We start from the raw sequence: 26,993 nt of genomic DNA, 5'->3' as shown, positions 1-26,993 counted from the left end.
GCGATAGCGATGCGCAGCCCCGCGCATTGCTATCGCTGGTGCTAGATTGGCGGGTGAAATGAGCGTCTCCCCCCGCATGCTCAGCACACATCGCGCTGTGCTGAGCGGCGGGAGAGATGTGTGCTGAGCGGTCCGCTCTGCACACATCTCTCCCACATCGGCCAGTGAGTACTGGCCTTAAGTGTTGTTTTTGGTGTATTGTACTGTCTCATTTCATATTTGGACAATCTTAATGGATTTATTAAAAGTTAAACTTTAAATATTTCATGTGCGCCAACAAAGAGACATTAGTTCTCTTCTTCCTTCTGGGTAGCAAACGAGCAGAGTTTTACAGGAAGTGAAGTACAAGTGTTACCCTTAGGGAGCTCAGCTTCTAAGCTCACACAGAGCTGTGTGTGAAACAAGGAACTGGCAATATACATTTGTGCAATAACCATTTGATCAATGGAGGGCGGCGTGCAATCAAGTCCCTTTTTAGGACTAAAATATTGTTCCTGCTGCATATAAGGCATATAGCCTGTTAAAATATAATTATATTTGAAGTGAATTAATGTTATAATATCACATATTTCTAATACTTTTTGCTCCCTATATACACCCTTTAAAAAGTGTGTGTGTGTGTGTGTGTGTATATATATATATATATATATGTATGTATGTATGTATATATATATATATATATATGTGTGTGTGTGTGTGTGTGTGTGTGTGTGTGTGTGTGTGTGTGTATATATATATATATATATATATATATATATATATATATATTATAATATAAATTTTTATTTTTTAAACCTATCGGTAGATCTTTTTCTCCTAGTCCGTAGAGGATGCTGGGGACTCCGTAAGGACCATGGGGTATAGACAGGCTTCGCAGGAGACATGGGCACCTAAAAGAACTTTCTAGTATGGTGTGCACTGGCTCCTCCCTCTATGCCCCTCCTCCAGAGCTCGGCTAGAGAACTGTGCCCAGAGGAGATGGACAATACGAGGAAAGGATTTTGTTAATCTAAGGGCAAGATTCATACCAGCCCACACCAATCATACCATATAACCTGGAATATACGGAACCAGTTAACAGTATGACCAAAAAACAGTATCAGTTAAAGACCAATTCCAACTGTAACATAACCCTTATGTAAGCAACAACTATATACAAGTCTTGCAGATTTAGACCGCACTGGGACGGGCGCCCAGCATCCTCTAGGGACTAGGAGAAAAAGATTTACCGGTAGGTTTAAAATCTTATTTTCTCTTACATCCTAGAGGATGCTGGGGACTCCGTAAGGACCATGGGGTTTATACCAAAGCTCCCAATCGGGCGGGAGAGTGCGGATGACTCTGCAGCACCGACTGAGCAAACGCGAGGTCCTCATCAGCCAGGGTATCAAACTTGTAGAATTTTGCAAAAGTGTTTGAACCCGACCAAGTAGCTGCTCAGCAAAGCTGTAATGCCGAGACGCCTCGGGCAGCCGCCCAAGAAGAGCCCACCTTCCTAGTGGAATGGGCCTTTACTGAATTAGGTAATGGCAATCCAGCCGTAGAATGAGTCTGCTGAATCGTGTTACAGATCCAGCGAGCAATAGTCTGCTTTGAAGCAGGAGCGCCAACCTTGTTGGCTTCATACAGGACAAACAGAGCCTTGTTTTCCTAACCCTAACTGTCCTGGCTACATAAATCTTTAAGGCCCTGACCACATACAGGGACTTGAAGTCCTCCCAGTCCCCCGTAGCCACAGGCACCACAATAGGTTGGTTCATATGAAATGAAGAAATCACCTTAGGTAAAAATTGAGGACGAGTCCTCAACTCTGCTCTATCCACCTGGAAAATAAAATAGGGGCTCTTGTGGGACAAGGCCGCCAATTCAGACACCCGCCTTGCAGATGCCAAGGCCAATAACATGACTACCTTCCATGTGAGACATTTTAATTCAACCGTTTGAAGAGGCTCAAACCAGTGAGATTTCAGGAAACTTAACACCACGTTAAGGTCCCACGGTGCCACTGGGGGCACAAAGGGGGGCTGGATGTGCAGCACTCCCTTCACAAAAGTCTGGACTTCTGGGAGAGAAGCCAATTCCCTCTGAAAGAATATAGATGGGGCCGAAATCTGTACCTTAATGGAGCTTAACTTCAGGCCCATATCCACTCCTGTTTGTAGAAAGTGCAGAAACCGGCCCAGATAGAAATCTTCCGTAGGAGCATTTTTGGCTTCACACCAAGATACATACTTCCTCCAGATACGGTGATAATGCTTTGCCGTCACCTCCTTCCTAGCCTTTATCAGACTAGGGATGACTTCCTCCGGAATACCTTTCCCAGCTAGGATTCAAACGTAACCGCGGTAAGTCTTGGAACATGCAGGGCCCCTGCTGCAGCAGGTCCTCCCTGAGAGGAAGAGGCCACGGATCTTCTGTGAGCATCTCCTGAAGATCTGAATACTAGGCCCTTCGAGGCCAATCTGGAACAATGAGTATTGTCTGTACTCTTTTTCGTTTTATGATTCTCAATCTTTTTGTGATGAGAGGAAGAGGAGGAAACACATAGACCGACTGAAACACCCATGGTGTCACCAGGGCGTCTACTGCTACTGCCTGAGGGTCCCGGGACCTGGCACAATACCTCCGAAGCTTCTTGTTGAGGCGTGACGCCATCATGTCTATTTGAGGAATTCCCCAGAGACTTGTTATCTCTGCAAAAACTTCTTGATGAAGTCCCCACTCTCCTGGATGGAGATCGTGTCTGCTGAGGAAGTCTGCTTCCCAGTTGTCCACTCCCGGAATGAAGACAGCTGACAGAGCGCTTACGTGATTTTCCGCCCAGCGAAGAATCCTGGTGGCTTCCGCCATCGCGACTCTGCTCCTTGTCCCGCCTTGGCGGTTTACATGAGCCACGGCTGTGACGTTGCTGATTGAATCAGAACCGGTAGGTCGCGAAGAAGATTCTCCGCTTGTCGTAGGCCGTTGTATTTGGCCCTCAATTCCAGTATGTTGATGTGTAGACAAGCCTCCTGGCTTGACCATAGTCCCTGAAAATTTCTTCCCTGTGTGACTGCTCCCCATCCTCGGAGGCTCGCGTCCGTGGTCACCAGGATCCAGTCCTGAATGCCGAACCTGCGACCCTCTAGAAGGTGAGCACTCTGCAGCCACCACAGGAGAGACACCCTGGCCCTGGGGGACCAGTGTCATTTTCTGATGAATTTGTAGATGGGACCGGGCCCACTTGTCCAGAAGGTCCCACTGAAAAGTCTTTGCATGAAACCTGCCGAAGGGGATGACCTCGTAGGCTGCCACCATTTTTCCCAGAACTCGAGTGCATTGATGAACTGACACTCTTTTTGGTTTTAGCAGGTCTGAGTCGTTGGAACCAATTGTGACTTTGGCAGATTGAGAATCCAACCGTGCTGTTGTAGCACTCTCAGGGAGAGCGACACGCTCTTCAGCAATTGATCTCTCGATCTCGCCTTTATCAGGAGATCGTCCAAGTATGGGATAATTGTGACTCCCTGCTTGCGCAGGAGCACCATCATTTCCGCCATCACCTTGGTGAAAATCCTCTGGGCTGTGGAAAGCCCAAACGGCAACGTCTGAAACTGGTAATGACAGTCCTGTACAGTGGATCTCAGGTACTCCTGATGAGGGGAATATATGGGGACACGAAGGTAAGCATCCTTTATGTCTAGTGACACCATAAAATCCCCCCCTTCCAGGCTGGATATTACAGCTCTGAGCGATTCCATCTTGAATTTTAACTTTTTCAAGTACAGGTTTAGGGATTTTAGATTTAAAATAGGTCTGACCGAACAATCCGGCTTCGGGACCACAAACAGGGTTGAATAATACCCTTTTCCCTGTTGGACCAGGGGAACCTTGACAACCACTTGCTGTTGACACACAGCTTTTGAATTGCAGCTAACACTACTTCCCTCTCTAGGGATGAAGCTGGCAAGGCCGACTTGAAAAATTGGCGAGGGGGCACCTCTTCGAATTCCAGCTTGTAGCCTTGGGAAACAATTTCCATCGCCCAAGAATCCACGTCTGAAAGAACCCAGATCTGGCTGAAAAGTCGAAGGCGTGCCCCCACTGGTGTGGACTCCCTTAGGGGAGCCCCAGCATCATGCGGTGGATTTTGTAGAAGCCAGGGAGGACTTCTGCTCCTGGGAACTTGCCGAAGCTGGTGTTCTCTTTCCTCTACCCTTACCTCTGGCAAGGAAGTAGGAACCCCGACTTCTTCTGGACTTATGCGACCGAAAGGACTGCATCTGATACTGGGGAGTTTTCTTTTGCTGTAGGGGAACAAAAGGTAAAAAGGTAGATTTACCCGCGGTAGCTGTGGAAACCAGATTCGCGAGCCCCTCCCCAAACAACACTTCACCCTTATAAGATAAAACCTCCATATGCTTTTTTGAGTCCGCATCACCCGTCCATTGGCGGGTCCATAGAGCTCGTCTCGCTGAAATAGCCATGGCATTGGCTCTGGAACCCAGCAGCCCAACGTCTCTTTGAGCTTCCCTCATATATAAGACTGCGTCTTTAATGTGGGCTAAGGTTAATAAAATGGTATCCCTGTCTAGGGTATCAAGGTCAGCTGACAAGGTATCTGTCCATGCTGCCACTGCGCTACATACCCATGCTGATGCTATTGCCGGTCTGAGCAAAGCACTTGTATGCGCATAAATAGACTTTAAAGTAGTCTCCTGCCTGCGGTCAGCAGGATCCTTAAGGGCTGCCGTGTCTGGAGACGGTAGCGCCACCTTCTTGGACAGGCGTGTTAAAGCCTTGTCCACCCTGGGAGAGGATTCCCATGGTACCCTGTCCTGTGTAGGGAAAGGATATGCCATAAGAACCCTTTTGGGAATCTGCAGTTTTTTATCTGGAGTTTCCCAAGCTTTTTCAAATAAATCGTTAAGCTCATGAGATGGGGGGAAAGGTTACCTCAGGTTTCTTTTCCTTTAAACATGTGTACCCTTGTGTCAGGGACAGAGGGGTCATCAGTGATATGCAAAATATATTTTATTTCAATAATCATACACTGAATACTTTTTGCCACCCTTGGGTGTAATCTTGCATCATCGTAGTCGACACTGGAGTCGGAATCCGTGTCGGTACCAGTATCTACTATTTGGGATAGGGGACGTTTTTGAGACCCAGAAGGGCCTTGTGACCCGGTCCAATCCGTGGATTGACTCCCCTGTTTTCTCCCTGGACTCTGCTTTGTCCAGTCTCTTATGTAATGAGGCCACACTTGCATTTAACATATGCCACATGTCCATCCACTCATGAGTTGGCGTTGCCGACGGAGACACACCACTCAACTGCTCCACCTTCTCCTTGGACGAGCCTTCCGCTACAGACATGCCGACACGCACGTACCGACACCCCCACACAGACGGGTATAACTATAAGGGGACAATTCCCCAACAAGACCCTTTGGAGAGACAGAGAGAGAGTATGCCAGCACACACCCAGCGCCAACTGACACTGGAATAAAAACCAGATGGCGTATATATATATATATATATATATATATAATCATCACATGTCCACGCAATCACAAAGACAGGACCAGCACACTGTAGTTTTGTCAAGAAATGCTGTATTATAAACGTGAATAAAGTTACAAGGCTCGTCATATACTCATCGTTTGATCAGCACAGGGAAACACCGTAGACCACCCAAACAGCCGTTTTCGGACTTAATCCTTCATCAGGGGAATAGCCTTACAAAGTGCCATAGTGCCATGTGCAAAATAAGCCTGTATAAAGTGCCAAAAAATCTGTTCACTTGTGTGCTCTATTTAAACACACTTAATGGAGCTTACCTGCTACACCTGTGACCGTCATCACTCCCTTCCGTTCAGACCCGTCACACCGCCCGGCCGGGGTGCACCGCAGCCGGAACGCACGCCAGCGAATCACCCGGCCGGAAGTCCGGACACGCGACACGCACGCGTCACCCAACCGGAAGTCCGGACCCGTGAGCCGCACCGTGCGTCCCACCAGCGGCGCAGACACCAGCCGTTAAGGGCAGCAAAGCCAAAATCAAAAGTGAGCGTGTCCGGGACACATTGCAGCTGGTCGCATCCACAACAGTATACAAAAAACTTATCATAAAAACCTAATCATATTCACCAGCAACCAACCCAGTGAATGCTCCTCGATACTGTTCTGTATCGGGTCCATATATTTATGAACCGTCCACTACAATAATTAAAGAGGGACAACGATGATCATTTACCCCGATGCAAGACAGTATCGACAGAGTTAACATATACATATAAAAATAAATAAAAAATGGAGAATGATAATGAAACAATCTGCTGATTAGACCCAAAGTACTTGCAATAACTCTATACTTAATTCTACCATATTATAGGGATCTTCAATCTATCACCAGTGCCAGCATTACAAGAATGAAGCAAATGAGCATTCTTCATTAAGTCCATTAGGGACCATCGCATCAAGCATGTAGATCCATCGGCACTCTTGCTGTAATAGCAGTCTGTGTCTATCTCCTCCTCTTCTCAAAGGTGGTACATGGTCTATAGGCATAAATTTAAATTCACCTAATTTGTGTCCCATAGTCACAAAATGCCTAGCCACTGGTGGCGTGCTTCCATCCATTTTTTGATACGCCTTTTTTATGGAGGACCTGTGCATCGCTATCCTCTCCTTCAGCATACGTATCGTCTTCCCTATATAAATTTTCCCACAGGGACAGAGTATCAGGTATGTCACAAATTTAGTGTCACATGACATCCGAAATCGTAGCGGGTATGTTGTTCCTTTAGTTGGATGACTGCATGTCTTTCCTGTCCTCATAAAGCTGCAGTTCACACAGCCATGGCACTTAAAGGCACCCTTTTGTAGCTGCAGCCATCTATTGCCCCTGCCAACTCTGGGGCTAATGTCAGAAAAAGTCACCTCCTCTTTCAGATTATGGCTACGGCGGTAGCCAAATAAAGGTGTCTCTTCGCAGTAATATTTCATCACCGGGTCGGTCTGCAGAATATGCCAGTGTTTCAAGATAGACTGACGAGCCTTGTTTGAAGAAATGGAGTATGTGCTGGTATATACCATCCTGTTATTCTTTTGCCTCTGTTGGGGTTTCAACAGGTCTTCTCGGGGTATTTGCAAGCAACGAGTTATCGCATCCTTCACTTCCTTCTCGTCATAACCCCTCTCAACAAATTTATCACCCATAGAGTGTAAAGCGGCTCTATCGGAAACTATCCTTGCGACCCGGACCAACTGCGAATAAGGCAGTCCTTTTTTTAAAGCTACTGGATGAAAGCTTGATGCGAGCAAAAGAGAGTTTTTGTCAGTGGGCTTCCGGTACATGCCAGTCGTTCATGTCCCTTGTTGTATACGCACCAGGACGTCCAGATAATTAATCTCAACATCACTACTGGCACTGGTGAATTTAATAGATCCCAATATGTTATTAAGTTTGTCAACAAATTCGTCTAATAACTGCTGGCCACCAGTCCACAGCATGAATAAGTCGTCAATGAAACGTACATAGAACTTAATATACCGCGAATATACAGGATCACCCATGATGTGTAATCGCTCATAATGGTACATAAAAATATTGGCGTAGGCTGGGGCCATATTAGACCCCATCGCCGTACCTTTGAGCTGCAAGAAAAATGAGTTATTGAATAAGAAGTAGTTCTTATGTAGTACCACTTCGATCAATAACAATAAATATTCCAAAGGTGGACCCTCATACTGTGGACTGTGGCCAACAACATCCCTGACAGCAGCAATACCTTCCTCATGACTAATATTCGTGTATAAACTGGTGACATCTAGTGTCACCAGTATACATCCAGGTGCCAGTGGACCGGTTGCTCTCAGTTTACACAAGAAATCTGTGGTATCCTTAATATAGTAGGGTGTATTCTGGACCACCGACTGTAAATGGTGGTCTATGTATTGAGAAATTGGTTGACCCAACGATCCCCTCGAGGATATGATGGGCCTACCTGGTGGTTTATCCAACGTCTTGTGCACCTTGGGTAACACATAGATTAACGGGATTATAGGAAATTCTTGTGTCAAAAAGTCACTGGTCATTGCATCAATCCAGTTGTTGGATTTACCCAAGAGAATGATGGAATCAATCTCTCTCTTAAAGCGCTCTGTCGGATCACAGGGCAGTAGTTTATAACATGTCGTGTCAGAAAGACAGTGGTGCCAGATATTGAATCAGTGCAGCTTTGATCTGATGGTGTTAATTGTGCAACAAGTTAATTCAGACATTGACAATGTAAAAAAAGAAATAACTTTATGTGAAGCCCAGGGTCTTGCTATTTTGAAAGCTGACAGCACAGTGGACTGGTTGGCTCAACTTGATGAGAATTTGGTCTCGTTTAAAAATGAATTGTTAGCCTTTAAAAAAACTAAATATAAAAAGGTTAAGGATGACTACAAGGAGCTCAGGGTGTATCCCTGGGTTTTTGCCCCGTTAAATCGTAGACCATGGCGATCAGGACAGGGGTATAGGAAAAGGAATGATACACATTTCACTGATTTAGAATCTCAGACATCACACAGTGACTCCGATACCTCCACCCAAGGTAAAGGCTCAACGGCTTTTTTAGGCGGAAGGGCCAATACCAGGAGCTATGTGAGGGGCAACAGAAACCCAAAAAACCTTGTAGACGGGGAGGGCAGAGACACAAAAGTCGTAGGAAAAGGTCAGAAGGGAGGCAGGAGATAACAGTATTGAATCTATCGACCTATTCACCCACTGATTTAGAGTTAGCTGTCTTATCTAAAGGATTGACACATGTACAAACATATCGGCAGAACAAATTTAACTGTGAAATTGAGTTATATAAGTTTCAAAGGCAGTTAAGACTAAAAAATAATTTTTTCAGGAAGGGTGAACAGGAGGACAGAATCTCGTTATTTAGAGGGAGGAGTACTTTTGAGCCACCTGCAACGAATGCCTCTATAGAAACTTTTATGAGGCTGGTACGGACTGAAACTCTATCTTCCGTACAGAACACCAGGCTGCATTTCTCTAATATGTCTAAATTAGAAACGGAGGCAGTTAAGAGCCTACGTGAGAATCCAGAAATAATCATACGCCCCGCTGATAAAGGCGGGGCTATTGTCTTAATGGATAGACAGGACTACTTAGATGAGATTACACGCCAACTTTCTGACACGACATGTTATAAACTACTGCCCTGTGATCCGACAGAGCGCTTTAAGAGATTGATTCCATCATTCTCTTGGGTAAATCCAACAACTGGATTGATGCAATGACCAGTGACTTTTTGACACAAGAATTTCCTATAATCCCGTTAATCTATGTGTTACCCAAGGGGTGCACAAGACGTTGGATAAACCACCAGGTAGGCCCATCATATCCTCGAGGGGATCGTTGGGTCAACCAATTTCTCAATACATAGACCACCATTTACAGTCGGTGGTCCAGAATACACCCTACTATATTAAGGATACCACAGATTTCTTGTGTAAACTGAGAGCAACCGGTCCACTGGCACCTGGATGTATACTGGTGACACTAGATGTCACCAGTTTATACACGAATATTAGTCATGAGGAAGGTATTGCTGCTGTCAGGGATGTTGTTGGCCACAGTCCACAGTATGAGGGTCCACCTTTGGAATATTTATTGTTATTGATCGAAGTGGTACTACATAAGAACTACTTCTTATTCAATAACTCATTTTTCTTGCAGCTCAAAGGTACGGCGATGGGGTCTAATATGGCCCCAGCCTACGCCAATATTTTTATGTACCATTATGAGCGATTACACATCATGGGTGATCCTGTATATTCGCGGTATATTAAGTTCTATGTACGTTTCATTGACGACTTATTCATGCTGTGGACTGGTGGCCAGCAGTTATTAGACGAATTTGTTGACAAACTTAATAACATATTGGGATCTATTAAATTCACCAGTGCCAGTAGTGATGTTGAGATTAATTATCTGGACGTCCTGGTGCGTATACAACAAGGGACATGAACGACTGGCATGTACTGGAAGCCCACTGACAAAAACTCTCTTTTGCTCGCATCAAGCTTTCATCCAGTAGCTTTAAAAAAAGGACTGCCTTATTCGCAGTTGGTCCGGGTCGCAAGGATAGTTTCCGATAGAGCCGCTTTACACTCTATGGGTGATAAATTTGTTGAGAGGGGTTATGACGAGAAGGAAGTGAAGGATGCGATAACTCGTTGCTTGCAAATACCCCGAGAAGACCTGTTGAAACCCCAACAGAGGCAAAAGAATAACAGGATGGTATATACCAGCACATACTCCATTTCTTCAAACAAGGCTCGTCAGTCTATCTTGAAACACTGGCATATTCTGCAGACCGACCCGGTGATGAAATATTACTGCGAAGAGACACCTTTATTTGGCTACCGCCGTAGCCATAATCTGAAAGAGGAGGTGACTTTTTCTGACATTAGCCCCAGAGTTGGCAGGGGCAATAGATGGCTGCAGCTACAAAAGGGTGCCTTTAAGTGCCATGGCTGTGTGAACTGCAGCTTTATGATGACAGGAAAGACATGCAGTCATCCAACTAAAGGAACAACATACCCGCTACGATTTCGGATGTCATGTGACACTAAATTTGTGACATACCTGATACTCTGTCCCTGTGGGAAAATTTATATAGGGAAGACGATACGTATGCTGAAGGAGAGGATAGTGATGCACAGGTCCTCCATAAAAAAGGCGTATCAAAAAATGGATGGAAGCACGCCACCGGTGGCTAGGCATTTTGTGACTATGGGACACAAATTAGGTGAATTTAAATTTATGCCTATAGACCATGTACCACCTTTGAGAAGAGGAGGAGATAGACACAGACTGCTATTACAGCAAGAGTGCCGATGGATCTACATGCTTGATGCGATGGTCCCTAATGGACTTAATGAAGAATGCTCATTTGCTTCATTCTTGTAATGCTGGCACTGGTGATAGATTGAAGATCCCTATAATATGGTAGAATTAAGTATAGAGAGTTATTGCAAGTACTTTGGGTCTAATCAGCAGATTGTTTCATTATCATTCTCCATTTATTATTTTTTATTTTTTATTTTTTTTTATGTGTATATGTTAACTCTGTCGATACTGTCTTGCATCGGGGCAAATGATCATCGTTGTCCCTCTTTAATTATTGTAGTGGACGGTTCATAAATATATGGACCCGATACAGAACAGTATCGAGGAGCATTCACTGGGTTGGTTGCTGGTGAATATGATTAGGTTTTTATGACAAGTCTTTTGTATACTGTTGTGGATGCGACCAGCTGCAATGTGTCCCGGACACGCTCACTTTTGATTTTGGCTTTGCAGCCCTTAACGGCTGGTGTCTGCGCCGCTGGTGGGACGCACGGTGCGGCTCACGGGTCCGGACTTCCGGTTGGGTGACGCGTGCGTGTCCGGACTTCCGGCCGGGTGATTCGCTGGCGTGCGTTCCGGCTGCGGTGCACCCCGGCCGGGCGGTGTGACGGGTCTGAACGGAAGGGAGTGATGACGGTCACAGGTGTAGCAGGTAAGCTCCATTAAGTGTGTTTAAATAGAGCACACAAGTGAACAGATTTTTTGGCACTTTATACAGGCTTATTTTGCACATGGCACTCTGGCACTTTGTAAGGCTATTCCCCTGATGAAGGATTAAGTCCGAAAACGGCTGTTTGGGTGGTCTACGGTGTTTCCCTGTGCTGATCAAACGATGAGTATATGACGAGCCTTGTAACTTTATTCACGTTTATAATACAGCATTTCTTGACAAAACTACAGTGTGCTGGTCCTGTCTTTGTGATTGCGTGGACATGTGATGATATATTTACCTGCTTGACCGGACACCTGGACTATACCTCTGAGAGTGTCAGTGCGGCTTCCCGGATTCTCATTCTGTGATAATTTATATATATATATATATATATATATATATATATATATATATATATATATATATATATATATATTCTCAGTGTATACACTCACTGCGCCAATAATTGTGCTCCCCCTCCCCCCCCGCCTCTTTCCAGCCCTCTGTCACCGAGTTCAGCAGGGGAGAGTCCGGGGAGCCAGCTTGTCTGCAGCGTTCTGTGGAGAAAGTGGCGCTGTTAGTGCTGTGGGATCAAGCTCCGCCCCCACCAGCGGCGGCCTTCTGTCCCGCTTCAATATTCAAAAAATGGCGGGGGATTCTGTATTTACTGCCTCCGCAGCCTAATTTGCCCATAAATGCCAGTCCATAGGTTTATTGCTGCCCAGGGCGCCCCCACTGCGCCCTGCACCCATCAGTGCCTGTTCTGTGTGGGAGCAATGGCGCGCAGCGGTAACCTCAGTAAAGATCTGAAGTCTTCTGCCGCCTTGAAGTCTTCTTTTCTTCTTATACTCACCCAGCTTCTATCTTCCGGCTCTGCGAGGAGGACGGCGGCGCGGCTCCGGGACGAACGGCAGGGTGAGATCTGCGTTCCAACTCCCTCTGGAGCTAATGGTGTCCAGTAGCCTAAGAAGCAGAGCCTATCAGTTAAGTAGGTCTGCTTCTCTCTCCTCAGTCCCACGATGCAGGAAGCCTGTTGCCAGCAGTGCTCCCTGAACATAAAAAACCTAACAAAATTCTTTAATCAGAGAAACTCAGGAGAGCTTCCCCTATAATGCACCCTATCTCCTCTGGGCACAAAAGCTAACTGAGGTCTGGAGGAGGGGCATAGAGGGAGGAGCCAGTGCACACCCATACTAAAAGTTCTTTTATAGTGCCCATGTCTCCTGCGGAGCCTGTCTATGCCCCATGGTCCTTACGGAGTCCACAGCCTCCTCTAGGACGTAAGAGGGAAAAAAAATACATATATATATATATATATATATATATATATATTATAATATTTTTTATTTTTTTACAGGGGGTATCATATTTTAGCGATAACTACAATAAAGGTTTATGTTTTAAGAATTAATTAATAATACAACAAATATTTATATTTAATGAGTGCGCCAGACAAGGGTCTTTTCTTTCTTGTTTGTCAATAGACTCCAGATTACCTCAGCGGTACCAGCGTGTCATAGTAGGGGGAAAGCGCTTACTAGTGTACTAAGGGCCTAATTCAGACCTGGTCGCACGCAGGCTATTTTTTGCACTGCTGCAACCAGGTACTCGCCGCCTGCAAGGGAGGGGTTAGCACTGTTCAGGGGTGCGAACGGCTGTGCAGTGAGCTGCACAAACAAAAGTTTGTGCAGTTTCTGCACAGCCCAGGACTTACTCAGCCGCTGCAACGATCCGGGCCACTGGTAACTTCAGGAACCCTCCTCCGGGACGGGTGGACACCTGCGTTTTTTCCGACACTCCCAGGAAACGGTGAGTTGCTGCCTAGGAATGCCTTCTGCCTGTCAATCTTCTTGCGATCGCCCCTGCGATCGCTTTCGTCGTTGAAACCATCACTCGCTGGCGACCCCCGTCGCCGTGCAGCGATGCACCTGAACATTGCGGCCCGCATGCATGCGCTGTTCAAATACAATCGCATGGCTGCAAAAAAATGCATCGTGCGATCGGGTCTGAATGACCCCCTAAGTCCCCAATCTGGGTACTTAGTCTGCGGCTTGGCTAAGCTTGGCATTAGCTGTAGGGGCACTGTGTGCTGGCTCCATACTATCTCTGTGTCTCCCTGGAATGGCTGTTTGTGGGTTAACTGTGCATTTAACCTGTTCCTGTGTGTGTGCTGTCACTGTCACAGTATGTCAGACAAAGAGTGTTTTATGTAAGGCACAGTGTTCCTCTTCTCCAGGGGGTTCACTGCAGTGTACCTTCCCAGGCTAGTGGGGCAGAACCAGCTTGGCTAGACTCCATTAGGGGAATAACTTCCAATATTTCTACTAAATTGTCCCGCAGTGAGAAAGAGACGCAATACTTAAGACAATTGATGACTGAATTTATGAAAAGAGACTCTGTACCCAAACCAGCGTCTCGGTCCCCTCCATTTGTCTGCAAAAACGTCCTGCTGTGTGCCGGAGTCCAGATATCTGCATTTGTCCCTCCCACAGCAGTGAGTCACCGCTGAGTGACGGGACTGAGCCTGCAGCACTCGTACAGAGGGATGAGAGCTCTCCTGTGTCCCAGCCAATCGGAGCCATTCCCCCTTCCCTGCTCCTCCTCTCTCTTTTCCCTGGCTTTGTTGTCTTGTGAGCCGCCAGCCTCCTGCATATTTCGGTGAGTTTGTGTCTTGTCTGCGCTGTATCTTCTCAGTTCAGACTATAGTAAAGTCTGTCAGTGATTATTTATCTCTGCATACCGTGCACTGATGCCACTTAACAGGACACGGTCCACCCGTCCCCTTATCTGTAAAGCCTTGGCTCGAATAACGACTCAGGTGGAGCATTCCAATGATCATTCAGCCGTGCATGGCTGATGGTGCTGTGCTGTGATCTGAGGTGTGTGTGGTGGGGAGAGAAGTTGGGTACGTAATGGAGCTGCAGGATCAGGAAAGTTTTTTTCCTGAATCCTTCATGCAGCCAGCTCTCACAGCCTAGGTCAGGTCTAAGGGCACACAGACAAAGCTCTAGCACAGAAAAACCTACATTGTGTTCCAGTATAACACAAAAAATACCTTAAATAGTGTACCAGTATACTGGTATATTATGTGGAAGTACTGATGCAGTCAAGTCAATACATGTACAGTATACACACAGATACTATAAGGAAGAGACGAGTAAAACTACTAAAAAGTGTTTGTTGTAGCAATATGTCAGATATCTCTCTCCCCATAAATGTGTGTTACTGCAAGAGTGTGGCACACACTGCCTGGGGGTACAGACACACAGTGACTGATGCTCAGTGAGTGGCCCCAGCCTACATACACTCAGCCCCATTTACAGTCCGAGTGCTTCTTTTTTGGCCCCATTATCTCGTGTGGTCACCTTTACAGATGTTTTTGTCCATGGATGAACCGCTGATGCAGTGCTGAGCTGCCGCAATCTAGTCATTGGTAACCTGACCCTGACATCTGTGACCTACAGTATATGCATTTAGCACACTTGTCATTGTGTATGTACACACACAGTGAATACATAAACATATCCATGTGCCAACACAAAAATGATAAAAAAGAATAGTAAAGTGGAGGAGTTGAGACCAGGAAGAGGAGGTGCCAGGTACGCAAAGAGGAGGGGTCAGGATTAATCATTAAATCGCCCCCCCTAAAAGAACAGTCTAGATCCGCCCCTGGTGCAGCCTCCCTAAAAGACACAGCTGATCGTAGAATTGAGAATACACTCAAACCAGAGACCCACTATAGCATGTGGGTGGATTACTAAGGCCATCGCCAAATGGTCGGGTAACCTACTTGAGGTGTTGGGTACCTTGCCTCAGGGGGAGATTATTTTACTCCTGCAACATATACAGGATTCTGCAACTTTAAGGTGGAAGAAATAGGCTTGCTTAATGCATGCACCACTGCTATGGCGGTGTCAGCACGCAGAGGCTTATGGCTACGCCAGTGGACTGCGGACTCGGGAAAGGCGTGGGAGGCCTACCCTTCACAGGAGAGGCCTTATTTGTGCATGAACTAGACAAATGGATCTCCAAAGCTACTGCGGGTAAGTCCACGTATCTTACTTCTGCAGCTCCCCCGGCCAGGAAGGCCTACTCAGGACCTAATCTACAGTTCTTTCGGAGGGTCTTCTACAGCCACCAGAGGCGCTAGAGGTAAACCAAGCAAACCAGCAAATGCCGGTTCACAGGAACAGAGCTCAAGGTCTGCTTCCTCAAAGCCTTCAGCATGACGGTGGACCGCGATGCCTGGAAGACCGGCAGGTGGGAGCCCGACTTAAATTTTTCAGTCACATCTGGACAGGTTCGTGCCAGGATCCCTGGGTCAATAGATCTTATTTCCCAGGGTTACAGACTGGAGTTTCAGGAGCTCCCACCTCACAGATTCTTCAAATCAGGATTACCTGTTTCACAAGAGGCAAGTATAACCTTACAGAACGCCATTCAAAAACTGGTACAGACCCAGGTCGTTGTTCCAGTTCCACCTCATCTGCAAAACAAGGGATATGGGGCCTAATTCAGATCTGTTCGCTCGCAAGCTATTTTTTGCAGCGCTGCTGACAGATGGACGCTGCCTATAGGGGAGTGTATTTTAGCTTTGCAAGTGTGCGAACGCATGTGCATCCGAGCAGTACAAAAACAGTTTGTGCAGTTTCTGAGTAGCTCTGACCTTACTCAGCCGCTGCGATCACTTTAGCCTATTCGAGCCCGGAATTGGCGTCGGACACCCGCCCTGCAAACGCCTCGACCGATTTTGAACCTCAAGTCGTTGAACTCGTACTTACACGTGTTCAAATTCAAGATGGAGTCTCTGAGAGCAGTGATCTCTGGTCTGGAGGAGGTGGAATTCCTAGTTTCTCTGGATATCAAGGATGCGTACCTTCATATTCCGATCTGGCTGCCTCATCAGGCTTATCTTCGGTTTGGACTGCCCCTACCAGTTCCAGGCCCTGCCATTTGGTCTCTCCATGGCACCGAGGGTGTTCACCAAGGTGATGGCAGAGATAATGTTTCTACTCCGCAAACGAAGTGAACAGAATTCCGTACATGGACAATCTTCTGATAAAGGCACCGTTGTTGGACAGCATTGGCCTCTCAACCAGACTACTCCTGGATCACGGGTGGATTCTGAACTTACCAAAATCTCACCTGGAACCGACGCAGAGGCTTCCTTTCCTGGGAATGATACTGGACACAGAGTTTCAGAGAGTGTTTCTTCCCTTGGAGAAGGCTATGGTTCGGGCTGTCCTGAAGCCAACCTGGATCTCTGTGCATCTATGCATTCGCCTTCTGGGGAAAATGGTGGCCTCTTACGAGGAGCTTCAATATGGAAGGTTTCATGGGAGGCCCTTCCAGCTGGATCTGTTGGACAAATGGTCCAGATCGCATCTTCACATGCACCAGAGGATTTGCCTGTCGCCAAGAGCCAGGATCTCCCTTTTGTGGTGGGTACAGACTTCTCACCTAGTCGAGGGTTGGAGGTTCGGGATTCAGAATTGGATTCTGCTAACCACAGACGCAAGCCTCAGAGGTTGGGGAGCAGTCACCCAGGGGGTGCAGTTTCAAGGAAGATGGTCAAGTAGGGAAGTCGTCCTTACAATAAACATCCTGGAACACAGGGCAATCTACTACGCCCTTCTACAGGTCTCATCTCTACTTCGGAATTGGGCTATTCAAGTCCAGTCGGACAATGTAACGGCAGTAACGTACATAAACCGACAGGGTGGAACAAAAAGCAGATCCAGTGTCAGAGGTGATAAGAATTCTCCTCTGGGCGGAAAAATACGCCGTGGTGTTGTCGGCCGTCTTCATTCCGGGAGTAGACAACTGGAAAGCACACTTCCTCAGCAGACACGACCTGCACACGGGGGAGTGGGGCCTCCACCCGGAGGTGTTCCGGTGGTTGACACGTCGGTGGGGATAGCCACAGGTCGGCATGATGGCCTCTCGACTCAACAAGAAGCTCAAGCGGTTTAGTTCCAGGTCGAGAGACCTACAAGCAATGGCGGTAGATGCTCTGACACCAGCTGGTGTAAGTGTTTCCTCCACTTTCTCTGATCCCAAGAATTCTAAAGAAAATAAAAAGGGAAAAGGTTCAAGCAATCCTCATTGCTCCGGACTGGCCTCGAAGGCCTGGTACACGGATCTTCTCGGGATGCTGATCGAAGATCTGTGGCCTCTACCTCTTTGCAAGGATCTTCTGCAACAGCTCCCATTCGTCTATCAAGACTTACTGCGGCTACGTTTAACGGCATGGAAGTTGAACGGCTGATTCTAGCCAGGAGAAGGATTCCTGACCAGGTCATCCCGACTATGATCCAAGCCAGGAAGGGGGTAACGTCTAAACATTACCACTGTATGTGGAAGGAGTATGTCTCTTGGTGCGAGGGCAGACAATATTCTGCGGTAGAATTTCATCTGGAACGTCTCTTGTTTTTTCTGCAGTCAAGAGTGGATGTGGGCCTACGCCTGTCCAGATTTCGGCCTTGTCTACTTACTTTCAGAAACAATTGGCTTCTCTCCCTGAGGTCCAGACGTTCTTGGAAGGTGTTCTGCACATCTAGCCTCCCTTTGTGCTTTCCACTGCACCTTGGGATCTCAATTTGGTGCTGCAGTTCTTCCAATCGGACTGGTTTGAACTGTTACAGGAGGTTGACATAAAGTACCTTACGTGGAAGACTGTCATACTGTTGGCCTTGGCTTCAGCAAGACATGTGTCGGAGCTAGGGGCATTGTCTTACAAGAGCACCTACTTAATTTTACATGAAGACAGAGCTGAACTCAGAACTCGTCAGCAATTCCTTCCTAAGGTGGTGTCCGCGTTTCACATCAACCAACCTATTGTGCTTCTTGATGTTACGGTCGCCTCTATTATTTCAAAGTCTTTGGATGTTGTGAGGGCTTTGAAGGCGTACGTAAAGAGAACAGCTCATCACAGGAAATCCGACTCAATGTTCGTTCTCCATAATCCCAATAAAATTGGGTGTCCTGCTTCAAAGCAGTCAATTGCACGCTGGATCGTGCTCACTATCCAGCATGCTTATTCCAGGACAGGATTGCCGGTTCCAAAATCTGTACAGGCCCACTCTTCTAGGTCGGTGGGTTCTTCTTGGGCAGCTGTCCTGGGTGTCTCAGCTGTACAGCTTTGCCGAGCAGCTACTTGGTCAGGTTCAAACACGTTTGCAAAGTTTTACAAGTTTGATACTTTGACCAAACTGAAGGTCCTCAGAGGCCAATCAGTTCTGCAGGAACCTCTGCACTCTCCCATCCGGTTTGGGAGCTTTGGTACTTCCCCATGGTACTAAATGGATTCCCAAGGACGTAAGAGAGAATAGGATTTTAATTACCTACCGGTAAATCCTTTTCTCGTAGTCCGGAGGGGATACTGGGCTCCCGCCCGGTGCTTTGTTTATTCTGCATTGTTCCTTAGTTACGTATTCTGGTTTGTTCAGCTGTTGCTGTTCATGTTTCAAGTTTGGTTAGCATGGCTTTCCTATTGTTCTGTGTGTGCTGGTTCGTTATCTCACCACTTTCCTTATCTATCCTTCTCTCAAAGTGCCTAAAATGGAGTCGGCCCCCTTTTTTAAGTCTGTAATGCCAGTCTGGGTACTGTGTACACATATAGTGTACTTACGCTCAGTTCGCACCCTCAAAATCGGTGCGTCTGCACTGTGTACTGAGTCTGGAGACCCAGCCGCCCCATGTAGAGGCTGTGCGTCTCCTTACCCTCATGCTGCCATAATAGCCGGCGACCCGCTAACCGGGACGCCGGCTTAGTACTCTCCACTCTGCTTTCTTCTGGCTCCGTAAGGGGTGGCAGTGTTCTGCGGGAATGTACGCTCGCTGTGGTGGAGTTTGCAAACAGTTCCCTCAGGAGCTAATGTCCTGTCAGCGGGGAACGGGACCATTAACCCTGAGAGAGGCTGGGCCGTGTGTCCCCTCCCACCCCCACGAAGCAGGGAGGCTGGTGCCATCCAGTCCTGCCTGAAAATAACACACATAGAAAATAAATGCAGAAAACTCTTCAGGAGCTTCCAGCGATGTGACCGGCTCCTCTGGCAACATTTTCTAAACTGAGTCTGGTAGTAGGGGCATAAAGGGAGGAGCCAATGCACACTATCAAATTCTTAAAGTGCTATGGGGGTCATTCCGACCCGCTCGCACGCAGCGGTTTTTCGCTGCGGTGCGAACGGGTCGGAAATGTGCATGTTCGGTGGACGGTCATCGTCGGGCAGTGACGCCGCCAGCGAGAAATTTGATCGCAGTGGCGATCGCAAGAAGACGGACAGGCTGGAGGCGTTCCGGGCAGATACCGGTTTCCAGGCGTGTGGAGTCCAACCCAGGCGGATCCAGGCGTTTGGAGGACCGATGTCTGACGTCAAGTCCGTGACCTTCGTCGCTGGATCTGTCGCACAGGGTAAGTAGGTCTGACTCTGGTCTTGTTTTTCTTGAAACTTTTTTTTTTTAGCGATCGCAGCCCTGCTATGCTAAAATACACTCCCCCATAGGTGGCGTCGGGTTGATCACATGAGCAGCAAAAGTTGCTACGTGCGATCACCTCAAAATGACACCCCCCCCCCATATCCCATGTAACTAATTGGATTCCCAGTATAGCCTACGGACTACGAGAGAAGAACTTACCATAGGTAATTAAAGTCCTATATTTTCCTGCGATACCAACCATGCAGGATTGTGCATCGGCATCGCAAGGCGTATATACACACGGCGCGATTTATATACTATTTTGTCTACTGATATGGACTGTATAGTCCATATCGGTACTATATTGCACCGTGTGTAAGTGGCTTTAGGAATGCTTTAATAATGAGCAACTATGTTGTGCACCACAGATGCATAAAATGGATGTTGTACAACTTGCCTTTACATGTAGTGAAGGCAGCAAGAAAAGATGGGGAGGTGGATGTCATTGTCCACCTAGGGACAAATTACCTGGCTAATGCTGAAGTCATTAGATGAATTTAGGAAGTTAGGAACTGCTCTGAAGCAGTTGGCAACCACTAACTTTTTCAGAAGTATTTCCAGTACATAGAGGGGAAGATAGAACTCCACACATCAGAAATTTCAATGTTTGGCTAAAGACGTGGTGCATTGAGAAAAGATTTGGATTTATAGGCCATAGGTGGTCATTCCAAGTTGATCGCTCGCTAGCAGTTTTTAGCAGCCGTGCAAACGCTAAGCCGCCGCCCTCTGGGAGTGTATTTTAGCTTAGCAGAAGTGCGAATGAAAGGATCGCAGAGCGGCTACAAAAAAAATTGTGCAGTTTTAGAGTAGCTCCAGACCTACTCAGCAATCACTTCAGACCATTCAGTTTCGGATTTGACGTCACAAACACGCCCTGCGTTCGGTCAGCCACGCCTGCGTTTTTTTCGAGCACTCCCTGAAAACGGTCAGTTGATACCCAGAAACGCCCTCTTCATGTCAATCACTCTGCGGCGGCCATTGTGACTGAAAAGCTTCGCTAGACCTTGTGTAAAAATACATCTGCTGTTGTGAAAGTACGTTGTGCACTGCGCAGAAGTGCCATTTTTTCACTTAATTGCTGCGCTGCGAACATTTTTATCTAGCGATCAACTCGGAATGACCCCTATAGTCACAAATTCTGGCAAGATAGGAGCTTATACATAAGTAAGGAAGAATGGGCAAAAATCACTACACGTGTTTAAAACTGGTAGAAACTAGAGTGGCCAATCCCGGGCAATTCTTTTAGTCCCAGGTATCGGGATTGAAAAATGGTCACTCCCGGGATTGGTTTGTTTCCTGCGCCCCACCATACCACACCCCGCACACCTAACTGACCACCATTGTACTTGGGAGGGTCGGTGGGTCGCTTCCTCCAGTTCTATGAGGTACAGGTGGCGGGCTGCTGGCTGCGCAGCGTGACCTCTGACTTCACGTAATGCTGCGCAGAGGAGGAGGGAGTTGGGCAGCATCTGAGCCTCCTGAGAACGCTCAACACTGCCCGTCATTAAAAACAAAACGAAAAATCAAAGGACTGCCTGATCCCAAAATCCTCGGGATTGAAGCTTCCAATTTTTGGCCTAGATCCCGTCGATCCCGGGATTGGCCACCCTAGTAGAAACTTTCATGAATTGACTTCTATAACTGCTACTGAGGCAAAAGGTACCAAGTACTAGTCTGCCTGGGGTTCAATACTTATGCAAACACTATTGTTTCGTTATGTCCTTTTTGGGTTTTTATTTTTTTTATTTTATAAAGAACCTGCAGACAGTGAATATTTTTGCTTTTGAAAATGTTAGCACCTACTGATTTGCAAAAAAAAACACTGGAAGAATCGTTTCAAGTGGTAATACAGACAATTCTGTTGTCTTTAATTTTTCATTTGTCTGTTTTTTTTTTTTTCATGGTTTTTTTTCTTTGCAATTCGTGAAACCGTTCTACAAATTGCCCCTGCTGGGGTGGATGTGTGTATCTCGTATTGTCACTGCTAGCCAGCTACGCTGAAGCCTGTGACAATTGACATGTCGGTGAGTTAGTAAAAGGTTTTGGTAAGTTAAACATTTATTGTAATAAGTGATTATAAATTCATGGTTGCTTCCTCACGGAGGTTGTCAAAAATAGAAGATTCCATGCTTTACTTGTAAAGGTGCCCATACACTTATACAATATGGCCCTTTTTCACACTATTTTGGCCCATCCGGGTGGAAAAAAACGTGTTTAAAGGGACAGATTCTAACTACTACATAATATGGCTGCAAGGAATACTGCCCAAATATGCCTGCATAATAGGTTACTGGGTGGGTGCACAGGGATTAGGGGCCTAATTCAGATCTGATCGCTGGGCTGCGTTTTTTGCTGCCCTGCAATCAGATATTTGCCGTCTACAGGGGGAGTGTAAATTTGCAGTGCAAGTGTGCGATCCCATGTGTAGCTGAGCTGCAAAAATCCACTTTGTGCAGTCTGTGCGCAACCCAGGACTTACTCCTCCAGTGTGATGAGAACGGGCTGATCGGGGTCGGAGCTGACGTCGGACACCCTCTCTGAAAACACTTGGGCACACCTGCGTTTTTCCGGACACTCCCAGTAAACGCTCAGTTGCCACCCACAGTTGGCCTCTTTCTGTCAATCACCTTGCGAACGCCCGTGTGATCAGATTTTTCGCACAATTCCGTCGCTGTTGTTATCCGACGCGTGTGCGCATTGCAGTGCATGCACACTTGATCGCCTGTTGTGCTAAAACGTACAGCAGTGATCAGATCTGAATTACCCCCTAAAAAAGAACTGATGTTTATGGGGAATTTGGATGTATTCATTGGGTTCTCTAGGCAATGATCTTTACTATATATTTGCATCATTCAAACGTTGCCTTGAAGTGTGAAATGTGTGTACCTTTAACTTGTAACAGAAGTTAGAAAAAAATAGTACAACTGTGCTTAGTGTTCCCCCCACTCACAGCTGATGGCCCTGCTGACCCAATCTCCATATCAGCGCCACTTTGGGCTGTGCTTATAGGTGGTACAGTTGGAGAATATGCAGACATTTGGAGCATTGCAGAGTATGGCAATAGCATTACATACTAGAGCAGTGACTCGCAAAGTTTTGGTTCCACAAATATGTCCAGTGCCCCACCCATTGGGGCCAGTAATCAAATTTAATTAAGTTTCAATCAACTTTTTTTAAGCTAATAAACTAAAAAAAAAAAATGGATGCTAATGTAATTAAACATTTTATTTAATTTCTAGCACCAAAAAAAATAAAAAAATTAGTGACAGATGAGTAGTTAGTCCCTTCGTAGCTGCTCTTGAAAATTATACAATTTATGTAGCAATGCAGAATAGGAGGAACAGCACTCTCTAAAGGTAAATGTGTGGACCCGTAGCTGCCCCCAATGCAGAAGCTGTCCCAGCCTTCTAAATTGATGTAATAAATCTGTGCGCTCTGAGTTACTGATGATGACTAATATTTGCATTAGCACGCTACTTCATGTCTCCTTGTAAGATGCATATGGACATGATGTAGCTAATGCTAGCCATACATCAGAACGATTTCCCTGCAGTGTCTGCCTACTTGTTACCCATCACTGCTGGTGCACAGGATCCTCGGCAGCGGCGGCATTGTGGTTCAGGAGCTGGAATGAGGTTCAGGGGCAGCTGCGGGAGTCCACTACTGTTGCCAGGCTGCCCCTGTCATTTTGGCAGCGGCGTCAGGAGGAGAACCAGGGGCTGGGGTAGCAGCAGTAGCGCTTCACTGCTGTGCTGCCCCTGTGACACTGGGACCCCAGCAGCCATTACAGGTCTGAGCAGGAGGAGAGGATCAGTCCCCTGCACGCACTCCACCCCAGGGATGGATCTAGACTTTTCTTAAGGGGGGGCGGTTTACTGTTTAATCTTGAATCCTCCCTCTACAGTCCCAACTCCTCCCATCTGCAATCCTAACTCCTCCTCCTCAATTCTGACTGAACTTTTTGAGTGAGACTGAGATAGAGCTTTGTGATTGTTCTATGTACATGTGACTGTGCTATGGGGTAATTGTATTTATTAGCCCTAGAACCCACACACCAGCAAGTGAGGGGCAAATGCTCTGTAACCCTTGCTCTCCTGGCTCCTCTGTGCTGCTGTGGTATAAGCTGCAGCACATCGCTCTGCCTCGAGCTCTCTTCTGCTCAAAAGAGGGCGTGGCTATGACTGTTAGGGGGGGCGGTCGCTCCCCCCCCCCCCCCCTCTATATCCGGCCCTGCTCATAGAAACATAGAATTTGACGGCAGATAAGAACCACTTGGCCCATCTAGTCTGCCCCCTTTTTTTTTGTCCTTTGGGTAATCCCAACCCTTTTTGAACCTTTTATGTATGTTACTGCAATGTTTTGCTTGGTTATAAGAAACGTGGATGGTGGAGACAAGGTAGATTAGTGTAGATCCAGTAAAATAAAAATGGTAGTGTTTAAAGAACAGTAATATGAATACAGCGTATAAGGTGTATATGAAACGTGAATGTATACACACTTTGTTTAATGCACAAAGTTATAAAATATATTGGCTAAAATTACCTTCAGGCTGTGTGTATAAGGTGTATATGTAACATAAATGCATCCTGTGCTTAGCTTTAATAGAGTAATTTTTTATTCAACAGCATAATAAAGATACAGACATTTCAGTGAACACTGGGAAGCACGTGTGGTATTACACAATATTCTGAATCGCATTTGTCTCCAAGGGTATACATATACGAATAACATTCCCCTTATTGCTTTTCCCGTGCAGTTTCCCCACCATATACATATTTTTTCTGAATAGTCTGTAAGCAGATCATAATTCGCATACTTAATGTTTTATATATTTTCTCCCCTAACCTTTATTGTAATTACCCCGTCTAGTAGGCTTTATATAGCCCACAACCCCTTTACACCCAAACAAAAAACCCCTTAAAATGAACTCAAGCCTAGTCAAGCCAAGGTGTGTATGGCGTGGTGTGGCAGCTAGATAGTCAAACAACTACGTTAAAGGAGAGATGAAGGTTCGGCCCAAGGCCCACATAGCGCAACGCAGCGAAGGCCTGTGCCCCCTAAATCTGAAGGGCAAGGGAGGAGTATGTGGAATTGATCCAGGGGGACCATATCTTCTCGTATTTGGTAAGGGCATTGTATTTCATATATACATAGCGTTCTTTTAATAGGGTGTCGTTCACCAATCCTTTGAAAGCAGGTATCGTGGGAGGACGTGGGGCCATCCACGTCCGCGCAATACACACCTTTGCGAGAGCGCACATACTGCGGGCATACATGTTGTCCCAACTGGACCCATAGGCGGGATCGCCCACCCCCAAAATACAAAATCTCGGAGTCAGCAAACCTCTTGATATCCCCGTTTGTTCCAGAATCGACCCAACCCCAGCCCAGAACACCTGCAGCAACGGGCATTCCCATGTGAGGTGCCAGAATGTGCCTCCGGCAACCCCGCACTTGGGACAAACATCGGCGCTATCAGACCTAAATCTGGCCAGCCTGCTTCGTGTCATGTATGTTCTATGCAGAATGAAAAGCTGTATCTGCTGAAACCGCAGCGATTTGGTGACCTGGCTCGGGTTACCCAGAGCGCCCTCCCAATCTTCCCCATCTATGGGACCCAAATCACACTCCCAGCTCTCCCGAAGATTCGAAAGCGGGTCTGCATGTACTGTTTGAAGGAGGTACGAGTATGTGAAGGAGATCACCTTGACTCGACCCAGTGAGTGTAGAAATATTTTTATGGGGAAGGGGATGAGCGCCGGGGGAGAATCCCCGAACTGTGCCTGCAAGGCGTGCCTGAGTTGTAGGAATCTGTAAAAGTGAGAGTTCGGGAGTCCAAACTCCTCCTTTAATTGCTGAAATGATTTCAATGAATCATCGCTGTATAACTGGGACAGTGAAACTATCGAATATGGGGCCCACACCCTCTCGCCCTCCAGAGACCCCAGTTCGCTAAGCAGTGTGGAGTGCCATAAGGGGGTATCCGGGTCCATACCCTCGTACCCAAGCAGACCCTTCAATGCCAGCCAAATCTTCATAGCCTGAAAAACAATAGGAGGTGAGAATCTAGAAGGGTTTCCCCCCACCAGGACCTGTGCCGGGGAAATATCCGGGTAATAGCACCTAAGGAACGCCCAGCCTAGTCCCGCCCCCTCCCCTCCTCGGAGCCACATACCAATATGTGATAACTGAGCAGCATAGTAGTACAATTGGAAGTGGGGCAAGGCCAAGCCGCCCTCCCTTTTTTGTCTGGTAAGGGTGGATAATTTTATTCTAGGTCTTTTATTGGCCCATATCAAGGACGTCATGACACTGTTTAATTTCCTAAAGAAGGCTGGAAAAATGTATACAGGGGACTGCAAGAGGACATACAATAGTTTAGGCAAAACTACCATTTTAATGAGGCCGACCCTGCCCGTCATTGTCAATGGAAGCTTACACCAAGCTCTCGATTTGCGCACTACTGTCTGTACAAGAGGGTCAAGATTTAGGGGCACAAAGTCTGATGGGTTGTTAGTAACTAAGATCCCGAGGTACTTAAACTGGACTGTCCAACACAGTGGTAGGGATATTTTCGGAACCTGGGGGATGGGGCCTATAATGGGCATAATAAATGATTTGGACCAATTTATGCGGAGACCCGAATACCCACCATAGGTCTCAATGACCCGCAGCACAGTGGGCATATCCACCGCGTAGTCTCGGAGGAATAACAGCAGGTCATCCGCATAAAGGGCTATTTTGTCAGTGCAGGAACCCGTATCTATACCCCCAATGTCCGGGTGCGACCTAATCAAACAAGCCAGGGGTTCTATGGCTATGGCAAACAGGGCAGGAGAGAGGGGGCATCCCTGTCTGGTGCCCCGTGTCAAAGGGAAGGAGGAGGAAATGTAGCCGTTCACCAGGACCCTGGCGCGTGGATTCTGGTATAACAGTTTGATCCATTGTATAAAGTTTGGGCCAAAGC

At 46.8% G+C, this 26,993-nt stretch overlaps 1 protein-coding gene across 8 annotated transcripts in view; it reads left to right on the top strand.

The window, feature by feature from the left end:
• PIGV (phosphatidylinositol glycan anchor biosynthesis class V) overlaps window positions 1-26,993 on the top strand; it is a 93,144-nt gene that overhangs the window by 29,570 nt on the left and 36,581 nt on the right. The window contains exon 2 of one of the 8 annotated variants that reach the window (XM_063954650.1): window positions 22,015-22,050. The exons of the other annotated variants lie outside the window; for them this stretch is intronic. The gene's annotated coding sequence lies outside the window, so the exon portion shown is untranslated. The remainder of the gene's footprint in view (window positions 1-22,014; window positions 22,051-26,993) is intronic. 8 annotated transcript variants of the gene reach the window in all.

The sequence above is a fragment of the Pseudophryne corroboree genome, chromosome 2 (assembly GCF_028390025.1).
Source record: "Pseudophryne corroboree isolate aPseCor3 chromosome 2, aPseCor3.hap2, whole genome shotgun sequence".
Classification (NCBI taxonomy): Eukaryota; Metazoa; Chordata; class Amphibia; order Anura; family Myobatrachidae; genus Pseudophryne; species Pseudophryne corroboree.
Note: the sequence above shows the minus strand (reverse complement) of the source record. Positions and strands in the feature narration are given on the sequence as shown.